At 40.6% G+C, this 9,632-nt stretch overlaps 1 protein-coding gene across 1 annotated transcript in view; it reads right to left on the minus strand.

Moving 5' to 3' along the window:
- GUCY1A2 (guanylate cyclase 1, soluble, alpha 2) overlaps positions 1 to 9,632 on the minus strand; it is a 385,551-nt gene that overhangs the window by 345,715 nt on the left and 30,204 nt on the right. The gene's annotated exons all lie outside the window — the stretch shown is intronic.

The following is a 9,632-nucleotide window of genomic DNA, read 5'->3' on the forward strand; positions in this document are numbered from 1 at the left end:
CAGCTATATTTCCTCCAATTGTTTCATACTGCTATTTAGTTTAATGAAAACTCCTTGGGTGTCTACAATAAACCTAGGTCTTGGGGTAGGGATGAGGAAGCAAAGGGGTACACATACTGAAGAAACATAAGGGATGGTTCTTCCTTTCTTGTGTGTATAATCCTAATGGGGTAATGACTAATTGAAATGAAATGGTACATCCTAGTACTTTCTTTCTCACTGTAACAAGACTTTCAAGGATGATCTTGCAAATGGCAATAAAGTTAAAATAATTAACTTTATATTAAGAGATATTTTTAACTAGATGGTCTTTCTTTTTTCCTATAACTTCCCTACCTGAAGGGATCGATTCAGAAGCTAGAGCAGATAAGAAGCAGGTGATCCTAGGTCCGGCCCATAGCATTTCTTCACCCTGACTTCATACATGCCCCAAGGCATTTCTACTTAAGGGCCCGGGACCTCCTAAAAGGATGGCAAGGACGGACAAGAGGGGGAAGAAATGGAGTTTGTGGCAAAAAGTCAAATAGCTATACCCGAATTCAGTATTTTTCTCTCCATGACAGCTCATTAGAATGTCCTAATATCAGCTCACAATTTATGTAAATAGGTTTTAGACTTATTTAGGCAGCAGAGTGTGAACTGGAGTTTCCAGTCCAAAGAGCCATGAAAGAGACACAAAGATCCCAGAACATAGACTTTATTAACAAGATATAATAAAAAGAACCGAATTCTCAATGGCAAGAGAACAAATTTTAAATAATATAGTCAATCGATCAGAAAAGAAGTTGTCAAAACATTAGTCAAGTATAGACAGGTATGAACTGGGGGTGTGTGGGTGAATATAATGACTTTAACACAGACCCTTCAAGATGTGAGACAGCATTGGAGCTTGATAATCCTATGGGCTATCACTAATTAGACACATGACCCTAGATGAGTCATGCACTTTCCAAAATAATAACATGTGAAAAGAGCTTAGTGCATTTGCTGTTCGGTCTGCAGCTAGGAAGGATGCCGGGCACCTTGCTCCCCAGCGCCCTGGCCCTCTCGCTGTTGCTGGTCTCTGGGTCCCTCCTCCCAGGGCTTGGTGCCACTCAGAATGTTAGAGCACAATCTGGACAGGATCAGAAGTAGAGAATAGAGTTGTAAGAGAAAGAGACAGACAGAAGAAAGGGGGCAGTAGGACCAGGAGAAAAGCAGAATGCAAGACTGAATCTTCGTTTGAGGATCATCTGGAAAAATAGAATCTGTCAGAAAGACCAGGGACCACTAAAGCAAACTCACCTATCACAATTAAAGCAGTTGAGCAAAATAATCTCTCATGAAGACTTGGCTTGGCCCTTAGTGTGCCTCATTAGACACAACACTAACTGTCTTATCATTTTACCTGAATTTTAAAATCCCATTCGTTTTCAATATGGAGTTTAATTTTGAGCACCTTAGGTAAATCATTTTTAAACTTGTTTATGAGGTTTATATGAATTTTTTTTTTTTTTTGGTAGCAGTACTAATTTTAGTTGTTTAGAAATTATCTTTGGGAAAGCAAGAAATCTCCCCAATAAAACTAATTGATTATAAATCATTGCATTTTATAGGTTTATATACACAAATAAATTTCTCACTGAAAAAAAAAGAGCTTAGTATAGTGCTGGTACCTAAAAGCAGTTAATAAATATCGATTTAGTTTCCACCTTTAGCCCTACAAAGTGTCTGTTTTCAAATATATAATTTTAAAGAAACCAAAGACTCTTGGTGTGGCACTGGGCTGCACGGTCAGTTAGAACTTCTAAGTCGGCAGTTCAAACTCACCAACTGCTCCTCAGATACACTATACAGGGTCACTATGAGTTGGAACCAACAGGACAGCACTTAACAGCAACAAAAAGAGGTTTGTTTACTTAATTCTTTGTCGATTATGTACGCAAATGTTCACCTCCTTGTGAACCCAGAATACCCAGGATCGATGTAACAATCTCCTACCTAATACTCTGCAAGGCTTTTAACATCCTCCTTGGCAGAAAAGGTTATTGTAAAGCTGAAGAAAGAGGGTTTAATTTAAACCAAGGTCATTCACTACCCGTAAGTGCCATTCAGCAAAACCCTTTCACCAAGCAAATCCAAGACCTCAGACATATTCTTCAATATGGCCTAGCAAACCCAACCCAAATGTTAATTTCAGAAGGACTCAGTCTCCAAGTGCTAAAAGAAAGTGTTGTGTGCACTCAAAGCACAGTAAAGGCAGTGCACCTAGGAAAGAAAAAGAAAATTATTCTTGAACCAAGAAGCAGGTGAGAAATCTGATGAGAATGAAGCAGACACAGTGATCCTAGTGCACATAAAATGTGTGGTTTAAAAACCCAAAGCATGACCAACCTAAGCCAAATCATTATCAGTCACTGGCTCAGTACCCCTGGGATCTGGGCCTCTTGCACTGGGTTTAATAGTTTCTGAGCCAAGATAACTTTCCCTTTGGCAACATGCCCCAAAGCAGCAAATATCCACAGAGGGATTATACTTCCAATAACCTCTAGTCACAAAACATAGAAGAGAAAGCAGGAACTAGAAGCATGGGGCCAGTTAAGACCCAATGACATCGCTGGTACAAAAAGACATTTATTTTCATCTACCAGGAATTTCCCAGTCATTAAAAAGCACAGTTGTGAAAGGAGTTAAAGTCTTCTAAAGAGTGGACTTTTTTTCTTGAGTAAAGCAATGACTTTTACTCTCAGTAGGAGTTAAATTTATAGTTTCCAAATGCATTAAAGGAAAAATGTTCTCTGGGAATATTCGACAAAGTGTCAGGTTTGTAAAGCATACCTCTTGTTGCTTGCCAAAGTCAAGAGGTGTGTTCTGATGGACTAATCTGCAGGCATAGGCACTGACTGATTTCTTGTTGAAGCCAAGGTGGACTCCAATACAGACCTGACTCCTCTGAAGGTCTTAACACCATGGATTCTCTCCAGTCTTCTTGAGGGTTTGCTTGATTGCCTCCATCTGTGAGCAGCATCTTTGTAGAATCCTGAGGGTTTTTCTGAACAAAATGCATGAAGTGAAGGCCTCTGTGTGGGCTAAAACCTTGAGTAGGAATGACTCCTGCCTTGAGGGTAATGTTGTTGTTGCTCTTTTTAAGTGCCATCAAGTTGGTTCTGACTCATAACGACTGTATAGGGTTTCAGGGGAGCAACTAGGGAGTCTGAACGACTGACCTTATAGTTCAAACCGACCTTGTGACCCAATGTTTATCTTATAACACCACACCAGGACTCCTTGAGGGTATCAGGGTCCATTTCCTCAACTACTCTTTACTAAGTGCCCATGGATGCTTCTGCTGCACATCTGTGTGGATTTGGGGAGAAGCAAGGGCTTGGTGTGGGTTAATGTGCTGGACTCTGGGTTAATGTGCTGGACTGCAAAGTCATTTGAACTGCAAGATCGGTGGTTCAAGCTCACCAGCTGTTCCTCGCAAACTCTATACAGGGTCACTATGGGTCAGAACTGACTAGATGGCACTTCACACCAACAACAACACGGGCTTGGAAGACACCCAGAACTCTCATCATGAAGAATCCTGCACCATAACTGCTCTACTCAACAGTATCTTCCAACCTTTTATAGACCAAGATTCTCTCCCTCTTATTCACATCTATCCTTTCTTTTAAGGAACAGTTACGAGAGATTATATAGAAAGAGGCTTTGAAATCACACTGAGTTTAAACTCCAGTTCTATGATTCACTAGCTTAATAACCTTGGGCAACTTACTTTAAACTCTCTGAAATAGGCTTCATTATACATGTTTTATGGGAATTCACTGAGGTAACTTTACATATTATTTTGAGATAACTAAAGTTAAGTCTCTGGTGCTTGGTGTTACTGTTAAGTGTTGTCGAGTTGGTTCAGACTCATAGTGACCCTGTACAGGATTTTCGAAGAGCAGCTGGTGGGTTTGAACTGCCGACTTTGTGGTTCACAGTCCAGTGCTGAGCCTACAGCGCCATACCAGGAGTCCTCTGGTGCACAGTAGGTACATAATACATGATAGTTGTGGCTAGGCTAAGCTGAAAAACATGGTCCCTACCTTCAAGAGTCTCAGAAACCTAGTGGAAAGGCACCAAGTTTAGGTGAGAAAACCCACCTCACAAATTCAGCATTTCCAGATCTGAAAAATCATTCACTAGAGCTACCACTTCTTTGAAAAAATAACAAGACAATGCTAATTCCAGTAGTCAGAAGAAATAATAGGAAAATGGCAGCTGAATTTATAAATATTTCCAACAAAACATTCAAACCACTCTAAGAGAGATAGTGGCACATGTAGAAATTTTAAAATGAATACTGAGGATAGACCTAAAGTCAGGCCTACAAGTGGAAGGAAATTAAAGCCCCAAAGCCAAGGTCAGGGCCCTAGGCAGTACACCTGGCAAGTAATAGGAAACAGTATATATATACATACCCTTCCTAGAGCACAGAGAATGCACAACAAGAGACCTCGGTGGCTTAAAAGTTTTATAGCCATATGCTAGAGGATCCAAGAGACAAGACGGAAAGAGAAATAAAAGTCATTGCTTCAGTCAAAAAGAGAAAATCAAGGTGTCTTTTGATTTTTTTTTTCCTGTTTTCTGTAAACTAAGATAGACATTAACAACCTGCGATATGCAGATGATACAACCTTGATCGCTGAAAGTGAAGAGGACTTGAAACATTTACTTATGAAGATTAAAGAGCACAGCCTTCGATATGGATTACATCTCAATGTCAAGAAAACAAAAATCCTCACCACTGGACCAATAAACAACATTCTTATCAATGGAGAAAAGATTGAAGTTGTCAAGGACTTCATTCTTCTTGGATCAACTATCAACACTCGCGGAAGCAGCAGTCAAGAGATCAGACGACGTATTGCACTGGGCAAATCTGCTACACAGGAACTTTTTAAAGTGTTGAAGAGCAGAGATGTCAGCTTGAGGACTAGGATGCGCCTGACCCAGGCCATTGTGTTTTCAATAGCCTCATATGGATGCGAAAGCTGGACAGTGAATAAGGAGGATCGTAGAAGAATTGAAGCCTTTGAGTTGTGGTGTTGGAGGAGAACACTGAGGGTGCCATGGACTGCCAAGAGAACCAATAGATCTGTTTTGGAAGAAGTGCAGCCAGAGTGCTCCTTGGAGGCCAGGATGGCTAGGCTTCGTCTCTCCTACTTTGGACATATTGTCCGGAGGAAACAGTCGCTGGAGAAGGATGTCATGCTGGGTAGGGTGGAGGGTCAGAGAACAAGAGGAAGACCCCCAACGAGATGGATCAGCCAGGTGGCATCATTGATGGACTCAAGTGTGGCAGCGGTAGTGAGGTTGGCCCAGGATCGAACATTATTTCGTTCTGCTGTGCATGGGGTCGCTATGAGTCGGTTCCGACTCAATGGCATATGACAAGATAGACAGACATGAAGCTAAAAATACCAAACCAGTTACTATCCGTTCCAACTCACGGCAACCCTATGTGTTAGAGTAGAACAGTGTAGTCTGGTTTCTAATAGCTGATTGTTCAGAAGCAGATCACCAGGCTTTTCTGTGTTGTCTCTGAGTAAACTTGAATCTCCAACCTTTCTATTAAAAGCTGGGCATGTTAACCATTTGTGCCACACAGGGATACCTAAAATATGGATTGTTTTCGTTGTTGTCAAGTACCACCAAGTTAGTTCCAACTCGTAGTGACACTGTTTAGGGTTTCCAAGGAGTGGATGGTATGTTTGAACTACCAACCTTGTGGTCAGTAGTTCAGTGTTTATCCTACAGCACTACACCAATATATATAAATAAAGATGTTGTTCTTAAGTGCCGTCAAGTTGGTTCTGACTCATAGCAACCCTGTATAGGGTTTCTGAGGAGCAGCTGGTAAGTTTGAACCACTGACTTTGTGATTCAAACTGATCTTGCAGTTCAGTGCTTACCCTACAGTACCACACCAGGACTCTTATTGTTTTAGTGGTCTCTCATTGTCTCTACGCAGCACAGACACACACACACACACACACACAAAATAGTAGGTAGGAAGACAACTGGAAAGAGAAAGCAGCCATCTCTGTCTTGTACGAGTGCTATCGGGGTACACAGAAGGCACCCAAAACCCTCCATCACGGCATGACAAGAAGTCACCTTCTACTACAGTCTCATTAGCAGATTCACTCTACTGAACTAGCAGTGACTGACCCCACAGATTAAATGCTATGCTCATGAAAGGTCATGGGATCCAAAACAGCCGGCCATGAAATAGTCCCAACAGAGCCAGAGAAATGATCCCTGAGGAGTGGGAGGAAACAGTTCCCAGCAGCAGGCCCTGCAGGCTCAGACAGTCCTGCTGAGACTCCCACACAGTCCCTGCTCTGGATATCCGTGCCAGATGGTGCGCGGATCGGGGAGGAGGCAGGAAGTCAACATGTGTGTGTGTGTGTGTGTGTGTGTGTGTACCATGAAATGCAACTGTCATCATATGAAGAACATGCTCCTTTCAGTTTTACAGAAATGAAGAAGTGGCAGTTAAGAGGAGCCAAGTAAGTACTCCAAGATCATAGAGTGACTGACCCACTGCAAGGCAGGACTGGCTTCAAAGTGTGCCTTCATTATTGTAGATGCACTTGAAGGTTCCTACACCTTTAACGTTCTGTGATTCCATATTCTCTTTTGATATATACACAGCACTTTATCAAGACCAAAAAAAAAAAAAAAAAATGCATTCCTGCTTGGTAACATATACCCGCAAACTGCAGAACAATGACCCCGCCCTCAAAGGAGCAGCCAGTGTCAGAAACTAAACAATAGGGAGATATTTAATTACTAATGCTCTAAGGCAATGCTTTTCAACTCTGTTTACACATTACAATTACCTGGGGAGCTTTTAAAACATACTATGCTTGTGACTCGCCTCCCGGCCCCTCCCCGCCCCCCTTTGTCATTCAGCGGATCCAGGCTGGCAGCTAGTGCTTGGTTCTAATGCATCAATAGGATTGAAAACTTTTCTTTAAGGTATACATTTGATGATCAAGACTAATACTCTATAACCCTTATCTGAATAAGCCAGCATTAATGAGTGTAATTTCTTTATTCAAACATCAAAAGAAGTAAGCTTCTGAGAGATGTCCACACATAATTGCTAAATTTAAACAGTCTCATTTTCTAATGTCATTAATGGTGTATAATCAAACATAAATCATTAAATAAACAAAGAGCTATAGTGCCTGAGGCATAAATATAAGGCTTTTTTTTTTTTTTTTAATTTACAAGGAATTCACTCCCATGCACACAAGTCAGCATTCCATTTAGCTATAATAGCAAGTTGCCGTATGGTAGCTAAGCCAAGTACTTCTATCAGTCCTTTACATATATGAGAGAAAGCCAAATGTATTGCTGCAAAATCATGGAGCCTTATTAAATAAACACTACCAAACTGTGACGCTATTGCTTCCCAGTATATCCACCACCTAGGCCTATACTCTTCTAAAGTAGTGTTTCCATCTCTCTAACCCATCTCTGAAGAATACTTGCTCTTCGATTCACACGACGACAAAATGGCAGTCTGGGCATCTTTGAGGGACTCAAATTGTGTTCCTTTGAAATTTTCTTTCAGTGTTGAGAAAGAAAAGAAGTCTGAAGGGCGAAGGCCAGGGTTGTATGATGGATGGATAAGGTTTTCCAGTGACATCATCAGAGGACAGCCCTTGCTACTCTCAAAGATCGAGCAAGTGCTCTGTAGTAACAGAAAAAAAAAATTCCTGCCTCAGTACAATTTCTCTGGCCTTTTTCTCACCAATGTTTCCAATTGTCTTAAAACTTCTTTCTTATAATACTCCATGATTGTCCTGTATCCTTCAAGAAATCTAGCAAGATGACTCCTTTAATAGGCCAAAAAGCAATCCACCAGCCACTCCTCAGAATCCCTATTTATACAGGGTCACTATGAGTCAGAACCGACTCCATGGCATATAACAACAACATAACCTTTTGAGTTAACCTATCTGCCTTGAATGTAACGGGTCCAGCAGATCCCCTAGGGGGTCCTGGTATGGTGCTGTAGGATAGTACTAGACTTCTAACCACAATGTCGGCCATACAAACATATCAACCACTCCTCAGAATCCCTATACAGGGTCTCAGTGAGTTGGAACCAATTCAATGGCACTTAATAACAATAAGTATATCCCTTGAGAAGTCAATATTTTGATTGAATCTCTTTTGTGAAGGCACCCTAGTGAGATGAAGACAAGTATATTACTGATACAACTTGCCTGTGACCATCCACTGATCCCAGACATGTTTAAACATGTTTTGTTTAGAATAAAGCCATGTATGTATGAACTGGAGTTCTAGTAGCAAAACTTTTTTACTTACCCTAATTTTAACTCCTTTGATATTCACATCAACACTACGAGATAAGTGTTATTATTTCCCTCATGTTACACATGAAAAAACTGAAATAGAGAAAGTTCAATTGCCCTATATGACACAGCTTAGAAACAAAGCTAGGATTGAAACTCAGGCAGTCCGGCTCCAGAATCCGAGAATATGATCAGTTTGTCATACTGTGATGGCTTGGGTGCTGGTCTAATGCTGGAAGCTATGCCTCTGGTATTTCAAAGGTTATAAGGGACACTCATGGTGGACAGATTTCATTAAAGCTTACAGACTAAGACAGACTAGGAAGAAAAATCTAGCAATCTACTTCCAAAAATCAGTCAATAAAAATCTTATGAATCACAACAGAATATTGTCTAATATAGTACTAGCAGATAAGCCCTTTAGGTTAGAAAGTACTTAAATTAATTACACAGCAACCACAACAATGAATTCAAGCATATTAACAAAGATAGTGATGGTACAGGATCAGGCATTGTTGCATCCTGTTGTATAAAGGGCCGATGGTCACTAACAGAACAACTTTTAGTCTATATTGCCTATAGTATTTAATGTTTCATACTTGGCCAAACACTTCGCAGTTAATATTTTAATGCATAATATCCAAATGTATCTTTCCACCAATTCAGTGAAATAGTTACGGTTGGTGTTATTATCATGACTTAACTGAAAACGAACCAAAATTAAAGAGATGTGCCCAAGGTCACATGGCTATTAAGTAAAGAAACCCTCTTTTACAAATAGAGTGTATCTTCTCCTGGGAAATTGTCTTCAATAAGAAAGCCTGTTTGTTTGTTTGTTTGTTTGTTTGTTTGTTTGTTTGTTTGTTTGTTTGTTTGTTTGTTTGAATGTCCCCATAAAATTAAAGAATCACCAGGTATTCAGCATAACTGGCTGATTACTGAGAACACATTAATGTGCTTTAAACCAAACCTGGATCAAAAAGGAAGACCTTAGGCAACAATCATGAAGTAAGTCTTATCTTGGGTGCCTTTCCACTTTTCATTCCTTGATATTCTCTTATTCTCTGGCTCACCTCTCTCCAACCCCTTGGGCACCCAGTGTTTTTATGTCACCTTCTGATCAGCCAAATCCCCACCACCATTATCCAAACTCCAAAATTACTCATCACAATCTCAAATCCCCTTGACACTTTGATTTCAGAAGGTGTTCAGGAGGAATCCTATCGTGGGTCCCTCAAAACTCTATCTTGACTCCTACCCAGTGAA

Source organism: Chrysochloris asiatica, unplaced genomic scaffold, assembly GCF_000296735.1.
Source record: "Chrysochloris asiatica unplaced genomic scaffold, ChrAsi1.0 scaffold00008, whole genome shotgun sequence".
NCBI lineage: Eukaryota > Metazoa > Chordata > Mammalia > Afrosoricida > Chrysochloridae > Chrysochloris > Chrysochloris asiatica.